Source organism: Macaca mulatta, chromosome 2, assembly GCF_049350105.2.
Source record: "Macaca mulatta isolate MMU2019108-1 chromosome 2, T2T-MMU8v2.0, whole genome shotgun sequence".
NCBI lineage: Eukaryota > Metazoa > Chordata > Mammalia > Primates > Cercopithecidae > Macaca > Macaca mulatta.
Genome location: NC_133407.1, coordinates 135,151,621 through 135,160,516, shown reverse-complemented (window position 1 = coordinate 135,160,516; position 8,896 = coordinate 135,151,621). Strand labels below are relative to the sequence as shown.

At 43.9% G+C, this 8,896-nt stretch overlaps 1 long non-coding RNA gene across 1 annotated transcript; it reads right to left on the bottom strand.

Annotated features, from left to right (window-relative positions):
- Window positions 1-4,129: 4,129 nt before the first annotated feature.
- LOC144339265 (uncharacterized) lies at window positions 4,130-8,406 on the bottom strand. Its single transcript, XR_013414102.1, has 2 exons — window positions 8,179-8,406; window positions 4,130-6,020 (listed from the first exon to the last, which is right to left on the bottom strand). It is a non-coding gene; the product is annotated as an uncharacterized LOC144339265 (long non-coding RNA).
- Window positions 8,407-8,896: the final 490 nt, after the last annotated feature.

Below are 8,896 nucleotides of genomic sequence, written 5' to 3'. Positions count from 1 at the left end.
GCTTAGCTGGTGAGTGGCAGACCACAGCCCTGTGTGATTCCAGAGGGAATACTTCCAGCTAAGAGATGCTTCTTTCAATTTACTGATGGAAAGTGGTTCTATACTGGGACACTCACCCCTCCACCTTGCCCTTACACTATGGAGTAATCTCCTTCCTTGGAGGTGGAGGCCAGTGTCTGTGGTTTCTTAAGACAAAATGGAAACAAGAAATCAAGCAATAATTATAATATGATTAATGATAACATTTATCAAGCATAGACCCTGTGCCACACTCTGTTACAAATTACATGTACTCACTTGCTTAATCCTCTAGGAACTTTTGTTATCCACCGAGGCAAAGTGACTGTCCAAGGTGACTTAGCTGGAAAGTGGTGAGCCAGGATTCAAATACGGACACTTTGACCCCAGGCTCCTCCTCTTAACCACTTTCTATATACTTACTGAGGACCTACTCATTGCCAGACTCGTGTTAAGCATTATCTCACCATCCCCCATTTGACAGATGAGGAAACAGAGGCTCAGGGTGGTTAAGTGACCTGTTCAAAGTGATACGACTTAAAAAGTGCTGGAGCTAAGATCTGAATCAGGCTATCACGCCTGTCCTTGGACTCTCTTGCTCCATGTCCTGCCAAAATGTGCCATTTCTACTGTGAAGCCTAAAACAGCCTCATGCATAAAACTGCAAAGGAGCCCATTGGAGTTGGATTCCAGAGGGTTTGCTACCCTGAAGGAGAGGGCTTGGATCTTTTCTATGCCACATTCCATTCAGGTATCCTCTTTATTTGACGGATGGGAAACGGACGCTCAAGGAGGCTAAATGACTTGCACAAAGTCATGACTTCCTGAGAGGTGACAGCAAGATCTGAATACTAATGCTTTTCACTTAGGGTACTGGCCTAAGCAGTTGCACACTTTGGATGATGATAAACTTGGAAATTGAGGACCCTTTGGGAGCACGGGGCTTCCCAGTTTCCATTTCAGGGTCATCTTTATTTCACTCTGTCCCTTTATCCTTGCCGTGCCTTCCCTCTCCTCCAGAAACGTAGAGAAACTGCCGCCCTCCCAACCCTCTTCCTCACAGGAATGTTGCAAAGATTAATTGGATAACTTCAGAATCGTTCTTTTGAGTTGCTTGAAGGAAAAATGCCATCTAGAAGAACAAAGTAAAATAACAATAATAATTATTATATTTAAACGTATTTATGAGAATCTCTGTGGGGGCAATTAAAAGGAGACCAGCTTGTACTTGTGGAAAATTCACAAGTTGATGAAACACTCGTATCCCTGCCAGTGCCCCCCGATTCTGCTGGGCTGCTGGTGGAAGGATGGTGTTGGGGTACTGGAACTGAAGTGCAGGCATGAGGGGATGGAAGCTTCAGAGCCCCAGCCCCTCATCCTTCACAAAAACAACCAGCCTGCCCCATGTCAGGCCTGTAGGAGATAGCACCTGTGATGGCCCCAGACTGGTTACCACGAAGTGCTCACACAGCTCTTTCCAAAAACGACATCTCCTTGTCATCCGCAAAGCAGAACTTATTTTTTGGGGCTTCAGCGTCTCTCCTGTAATTAATTACTGCCCATTTACCACAGAGACTGAAAATTCCTACTGCCTCAGCTGGGTGCCTGGAAGGATTTCTTTCACATCTGCTGATAGAACCTGTGTTTGTATTTAGCGGTGGGCCTGGCAGATAATGAGGTTTTGATGCCACAGAGCTATTTAGGTGAGTTTATTCTAGGCTCTAAGGATCCCTCGGCTGTTAACATCTGGTCTATTCAGATGTCGCCCTCTCTCCATTCAGAGGGCCCAGGTTTGGTAGGCAAGATGTTCTCTTTTACAATCGACTTGCCTTTGATCTTCAAGACTGGCTTTCCCGCTTAAACACCTGGCCACGCTCAGCCTCTGTAGCAATTCTGCACTCCTGCACAGTGTTTCTTTTCTTGGCTTTCTTTCTTTCTTTTTTTTTTTTCAACTTCACTTTTTATACACAGATGGTCATCACGCTGTGTGCAACTGCAGCCGCAGCCTGCTCATCATTGGAGAACAGATTTTTTTTCCCCTCCAGCCGATTCAGACAGGATAACCTCTTAGGCAAACACTTGGGTACCTTCCCATCTCTTACAGCTTCATTTTCTGCTCACACCACCCCCACCAACTCCTACCCACTGAGTGTGAGCAGAGGCTGGGCCCCTTAGAGCAGAGCTTCTCCAGCAGCAGTGAGCATACATACTACCTGGGCATTTGATTAAAATACAGACTCTGATCCTTAGGCCAGGAGTGGGCCTCAGATTCTGACATCTGTCAGGCTCCCAGGCAACACCGATGCCGTTGGTCTGTGAACCACAGGCTGAATAGCAAAGTTCTAGATTACTTCTAGAATAATCTACACTTGGGCCTCCTCCCAATGATATACTTGCCTCTTCCTCACTTTCTTAACAAAACTTAACTGCCTTATGTTCTGTTCTCATGAAAGCATTCTCCTGCCCCCAGGTGACTATTTCGTACTCAAATATTAATACCTGACGGAGAAGCAGGATGTAGAATCAGAAGACTGTGGGTATAGGAACTGTGTTGTGACCACAATGTGAGAACTGCATTTCTAATCGGTGAACCTTTATTGTTTTTAACATATCCTGGCAGTATTCTACCCTGATAAAAGTTTTAAAGTAATATGTCATTCTCACTATGGAATTAGATCTTGACACACTTTCTTCTTCCACCCCTATCCTCAGAGTTCATGCAGAACCACAGAGGCTCAACTCATGGCCCATTCAGAGTGCCCAAACATAAGAATCACATCCTGTCAAGAAGACGATCTGTGCCCCTGTCACAATTGATGCCATGGCTGAGACCAGTATGTTCTATGCAGATTTGAGAAAAGCAGTTTCCATGTAATAAGTCTGATGCCATAATTAAAACATTTAGCAAATGGGTCCATGCTTGCCTTTTACACGAATCCTCAAGGGCGACATTTAGATGAGCATGGACCTCTGAAATCCACTTGATGCAATGGCTCTTTCCAGGAGGGAAGCTCTTTTACGCTGTCATTACATGGGCACTGACCATTTTCCAATCATACATCAGGGTTGAGAGGCGCAAGGTGGCGAGTCCAACTCACCTAGATTCATATCTTCATTCCATACATGGTTTTAACCCTGTTGTTTAACCTCGTTTAGCCTAGCTTTCTCTGTCTATATAATGGGCATGACTATGATTATCATGTATTTCAGGCCTGTCACATGATAGTCTTTGTAGACTCCACCTCTGTGACTGTGACAGCCCTGTAAAGCTGGCTAGCGACTGGTATGACATGGGTACCAGTCAATGACAGCGAACCAGCCCCTGCCTCTAGACAGGCCTTCAAGCCTCTTTTGGGCTTGAGTCTCCCTTACTCTCCTGCATAATTGGGGGGTTTCCAGGAACGGGCTGGTTCTGCCAGGGCACTGAGAGTGTGTGTGCTCTCAGGACTCGGTGCAACTGCTCCTGCCCTTGTGGTGTGAAAGGATTTCAGTATTTTAACTGGTCCATCTCCATTTGGCTGATCATATATTGAGGATGAGACAGATTAAGCAAATTGCCCAACACGGCCCAATCAGTGAGTGGTGGGGCCCAGGTGTGTCCCACTCTAGACACATGTGGCCTTAACCGCTGGGCAGCCCTGCTCCATTTGACACGAGTGAGTGTGCATGAAGCTGCCCAGCACAGTATCCGGCATGTGGACGGTAGGTCTTCAGGAAATCCTAGACTCCTCTGCCCTTCCCCTACACTTGATGCCTGTATGTTTCTCCACTGAGTTGAGTGCCATCCTCATGCTGGGGGCTGGGGTGGGGCGGATGGAGCTTCAACGCCTGACCTCCTCGTTACCCAGCAGGGCCTCGTGGGTGCTGTGACTCACAGTTTCCAGTTCTCCCAGCTGCCCCGTTGTACACGGGAGTTTTCTAGCTACAGGTTGGTGAAGTATTCCAGGGCAGGATGTTTACATCCCCTAGAGGAACGGGCACGGAATCAAGCCAGCCCTTGCTTGGCAACCCCTGGCTGTTCTTTCCAGCCTCAGGCGCCCTGCCAAACTGACTCAGGAGAGGAAAACATAACAAGTGCTGATGTGCTTCCATTTCACATAGAACATAATACACGTTTTCAGGATGGTTTATTTTCCTAAACAAGAAAATACAATGGACCCCATCCATTATTCAACATGCTAATGATAACCTTTACTCTCTTGTCAAGGATGATCTAAGGTGGTGTTCAATTGAAGTACAAAGAATAAGCGGAGAACACACATACACACTCCCACTCCCACGACACTCCATGGCATGACAGTGGGGAAAAAAATGGCACAAAAGGATGTGAAACTAAGGGGAAAGACATGTTTCTACCTTTGCAGCTTTCTGAGCATCATAAAGTGGGGGCTTTAAAAATGTTAGGTGATTAACTTGAAAATGACCCCATAGAAAGTGAATATTGATAACTCAATGCATGCTTTGTCGTAACTTTTAGAAAACTGATTTCTTTCAACTGACATTCAAACCACATGGAGCAGAGAGCCTGGAATTGTATCAGTTTTCAAGATCTTTATGCCAGGCCCAGTTAACACCTCTGTGTGTGTGTATGTGGTGGGGAGTACCCTGGAATACCAGGGTTTTCTTTTAGCTGGGAAAGTCTGAATTTCCTGAGAATTAAAGGTAATCAGGAAAATGCAAAAGTTTGTTTTGATTCCAAGCAACTTCAAGAGTGGCAAAATACTCACTCACTGATGAATGAAGATTTCTTCCAAGTAGAGAATACGTGCTAATTAAAGTTACTAATTTCCTGTATGTTTAGGGATATTATGTATATTTAAATGGATATCAATGAAAAGTAAATCAGTATAAATAGCTTATTTTAAAATTAGTATTATAACTCAGGTATGGATGTCACCAAATACTAAGTTCATTTCTAAATTTTCCTTGTAAGCATTTTAGGTAGCGTGTAGACCAAATGAGTCTGTTAACAGGAGAGCCTGTGGAGAGCAGCTTGGAACTAAGCATCTGACCCTTGGCCATGCCTTCCAGGAGACTGAAGAGAGTTATTTAAGAAATTTAAGGTTGGGTGCAGTGGCTCATGCCTATAATCCCAGCACTTTGGGAGGCCGAGGTGGGAGGATGACTTGAGCCCAGGAGTTCAAGAACAGTTTAGGCAACATGGGGAGACCTTGTCTCTATAAAAACTACAAAAATTAGCCAAGTGTGATGGTGTGCACCTATAACTGGGTAGTCCCAGCTACCCACGAGGCTGAGGTGGGAAGATCACCTGAGCCCGAGAGGTCGAGGCTACAGTGAGCTGAGATTGCACCACTGCCCTCCAGCCTGGGTGACAGAGCAAGACTCTGCCTCAAACAAGAAAAAGAAAAAAGAAAAGAAATATTTTTAAATGTGAAGGCAAAAGCTTTTTTTCTGATTCCTTTAAATGGTATTTTGGCTATGAAAATGTAACCATCCCTGAAAAATGCTTATGGCCTTAGCCGTTCTCAAAACATTCCCTCCATCTTGGTATTGAGATAAATGAGTAATAAGGAAGGCAGCATTTCTTAATCGGAATCACAGCAGACCCAGCAGCATCTATAGGGCATTTGGGGCTTGGGCTCTACTTGGCTGGGTGACTCTGGACAAGCTGGTTAACCTTTTTCAACCAATAATAACCAGATGATTATTCCACAGTAAAAAGTAAAAAATTTTTGGTTATCGTGAGGTTGAAATGAAGCAACATAGGTTAAAATATTTAGGCCGGGTGTGGTGGTTCACACCTGTAATCCCAGCACTTTGGGAGGCCAAGGAGTAAGAGACCAGCCTGGGCAATATGGTGAAACCCCTTCTCTACTAAAAATACAAAAATTAGTCGGGCTTGCTGGTGCGTGCCTGGAATCCCAGGTGCTTGGGGGGCTGAGCTGGGAGGATCGCTTGCTTGAGCCTGGAAGGTTGAGGCTGCGGCTGCAGTGAGCTGTGATCATGCTACTGCACTCCATCCTGGGCAACAGATCGAGACCCTGTCTCAAAAAAACAAAACAAAACAAAAAACAAAAACAAAAAGTATTTAGTATGGTAGCTAGCACAAAGGAATTATTTAAGAAATGTTGCCTCCCCACTCCCACCTCTCCAGAAAAAAAAGAATTTTATATATATATATCTCAAAGTTAAAAAAATAAAATAGCTTAAGGAAACTTCCTCATACAATACGTGGTCATATACTTAGCACGATAAAAGGTCTGTTTTTAGTTTCATCCTTTCAATAAATGTTGGTTTTCTATCGTATGCAAGGCACTAAGAACAATTTTCTTCTTCTCCAAAGCTGGTCACACTTAGCTATGCAAAGCAGTCGTGTCAAACTTTAAAGGTTTTTTCAGCAGGGGAAAAAAAATGTCTAGGGTCAATGCTACTAAAACCAACAGGATATAAAATTGAACCACATGGTCTGATTCTAGAGATCTCCAAAAGATTGTTCTAAAACTCTGCCCTTCTTTTTGAAGGGGCTTCTAACATTCTTTAGGCTTAACTCCACCATTCCCTACTTGCAATACCACGTTCAGGATTATTCTAAATGATTCCGAGACTTTCCACAACTATGTCTATTTCAAGTCTGTTCTCGGAAGATGGAACTCCACAGAAGGCGGTTCACATGATTTTTAGTCCGAATCTATAAATAATTGGTGGATCCATTTTAGCCCCCAAAACTCCCATCTGGTTCTCTGTTCACACAAGACACTAGGCCCAAAGCTTGGAAGGATAGTAATCCTGCGAGGCATGAAGATCGTAGGATAATTGTGATTATAGTAGATGCTCCTTGCTTCTGGTTTTTTGAGGACTGTAACTAGGGCTTTCCCAAGGTGATGTGCACCAGATCCGCAGGCTGGATTGAGGGGGTGGGGCAATCGCCTCTAAGTGGACATTTATTTTATCTTCCCTGTTCAATTACCCTGTGTATTTCCAGGCATTAAAACGCTTGTGGTTCAGGACCAAGAAGGTCTGACCTCCTTCCTGCTCCTATTGCAGACTTTTTATAATTCCTGCCTGTGAGAGAAACAGAAGAACACAGCTTGTTTGGGGGATCCCAGATGGAGTTTGCAGGATGGATATTAGAAAAAAAATCATCTCTTTTGAGTGGTAGACTGAGAAATTTAAATTGGAACAGCGATGAAAAACCATACACGTCGGGAGATGGAGTGGGGGTGAGGCAACCCATGAAGTCAGTTTTGCATCTGTAAAGAGTCATTTTGGAGAGTCGATTTGCACTTTAAGAATTCCTAATGGGTACAGTCAGTTCAGACCCAGCTGAATGTGTTGGAGTCTCTGATAATGTTCTTCTAGTTAAAGGGGGGTGGGGGGGGGGAACAATAACAGACACACAAAAACACACACTCAACCAAAGATGGGGGAAATGTGAGCACCAGGCACGCTCCTGCTGATTTGGGGATGACAGTTGAAGAGACAAGAACATTTTAAGTGCAGGGAAGGAAGCAAGAATAGCCCCCCAAAACAGGAAAGAAGGGTCAGCAAAGGTAAGTTTATAAGCAAAACAAAGGGGCGGGGAGGTGGGGGGGAGTACAGGAGAGAATAAAAGAAGCAAAACCAAGTAAACAAAACCCACTATGACTTAGCAGCAGTGTTTAATTTGAAATTGTGATCCCTACAATTATTGAAAATGGAGCAGTTAGAAAGGAAGGCATTTCGATTGTGACAGGGCAGGAAGAACCTGAAAAATATCTGACATTCAAATGCCTTTTTTTAAACCGCCTTTGTTCCAAAGTTCCTATTTTGCATCTGGTTAAATGCATATTAATTTCTCTTCCTTCCTAATGAATCACTGTGTGTTCTGTGTCTTCTTTATGAAGAGGAAAGGGGTGTCTTCCCTGCCTTGCTCCTTCAGCTCAAACTTTTCATCTGGATCCTATAGGAGTGATGAGACATTAAATGGGGTAATCTGGAAAAGGGGATGGAATGTGAACTGAAGACTTTTGAGTGTAGGAGTTAGAAGTCAATCACTCTGCTAGCTATTAGACTGTTTCATCTTTGAAGAGGAGGCTAGAGCATTTACTTCAGTAAAAAAATAAAAAACTAAAATAAAAAAAACCTTCCCTGACACCCCAGGTCTTCCTAGATCTCTATCTCATAAACTCATTTGATTTCCCCAGAACCCCCCAAACAAACCTGGACTTGAAATCATCTTTTTCCTTGTGTGTTCCTGAGAGTGACTGGCAGTGCAGCCACAGAACTGGCAAGTTCTGTTGGAGGAATTATATTCAGGCCCATTCACGATGCACGTTAACTTTGTGGGTGGAAAGAAACCTGGAGGAGAGAGAGGAAACAAGCCTTAAAGCCTCCAAAAATTGGCAGGCAGACTTCCGGAACGAGGCTTCTCCAAGGAATCTTCTCCTAGAATTAAACCTAGGACTGAAATACATTTGCAAATGATTGGGCTTAAAAGTGGGGTTGGGTTTCCTTGTGTCACGCCGGTATGGGCCCAGAGAGGTTTGTGGGTTTTTTTGGAGGTGAGGAGGGAGAGATGATGCACAATGAGAATGCAGAGCCGAAAATTCTGGACCACACATCATTTACTTAGAACAGACTTTCCCTCTGATATTCTTCCCAAATATGTCATGGCATTCACAAAGAACACTGCTTCTGAAATGTCGGATTATGCAGTAATAGTCACTGAATGAGAACATAAATGTCTTTAAAAAATTAATCAGCTGTCTTTAAGGTGTGTAGGGCTGCTCAAAATTCTCTCTGTAGTATCTCATCTTAGCAGACCCCACGTGGAAACAGCCTTCTTATTTACAGACCACCTTATTGACACATTATCTGGTGTGATTAATTAAAGACGATTTTTAAACCCATGTATTTCTTTAAAAGGCGGAAGAGACAG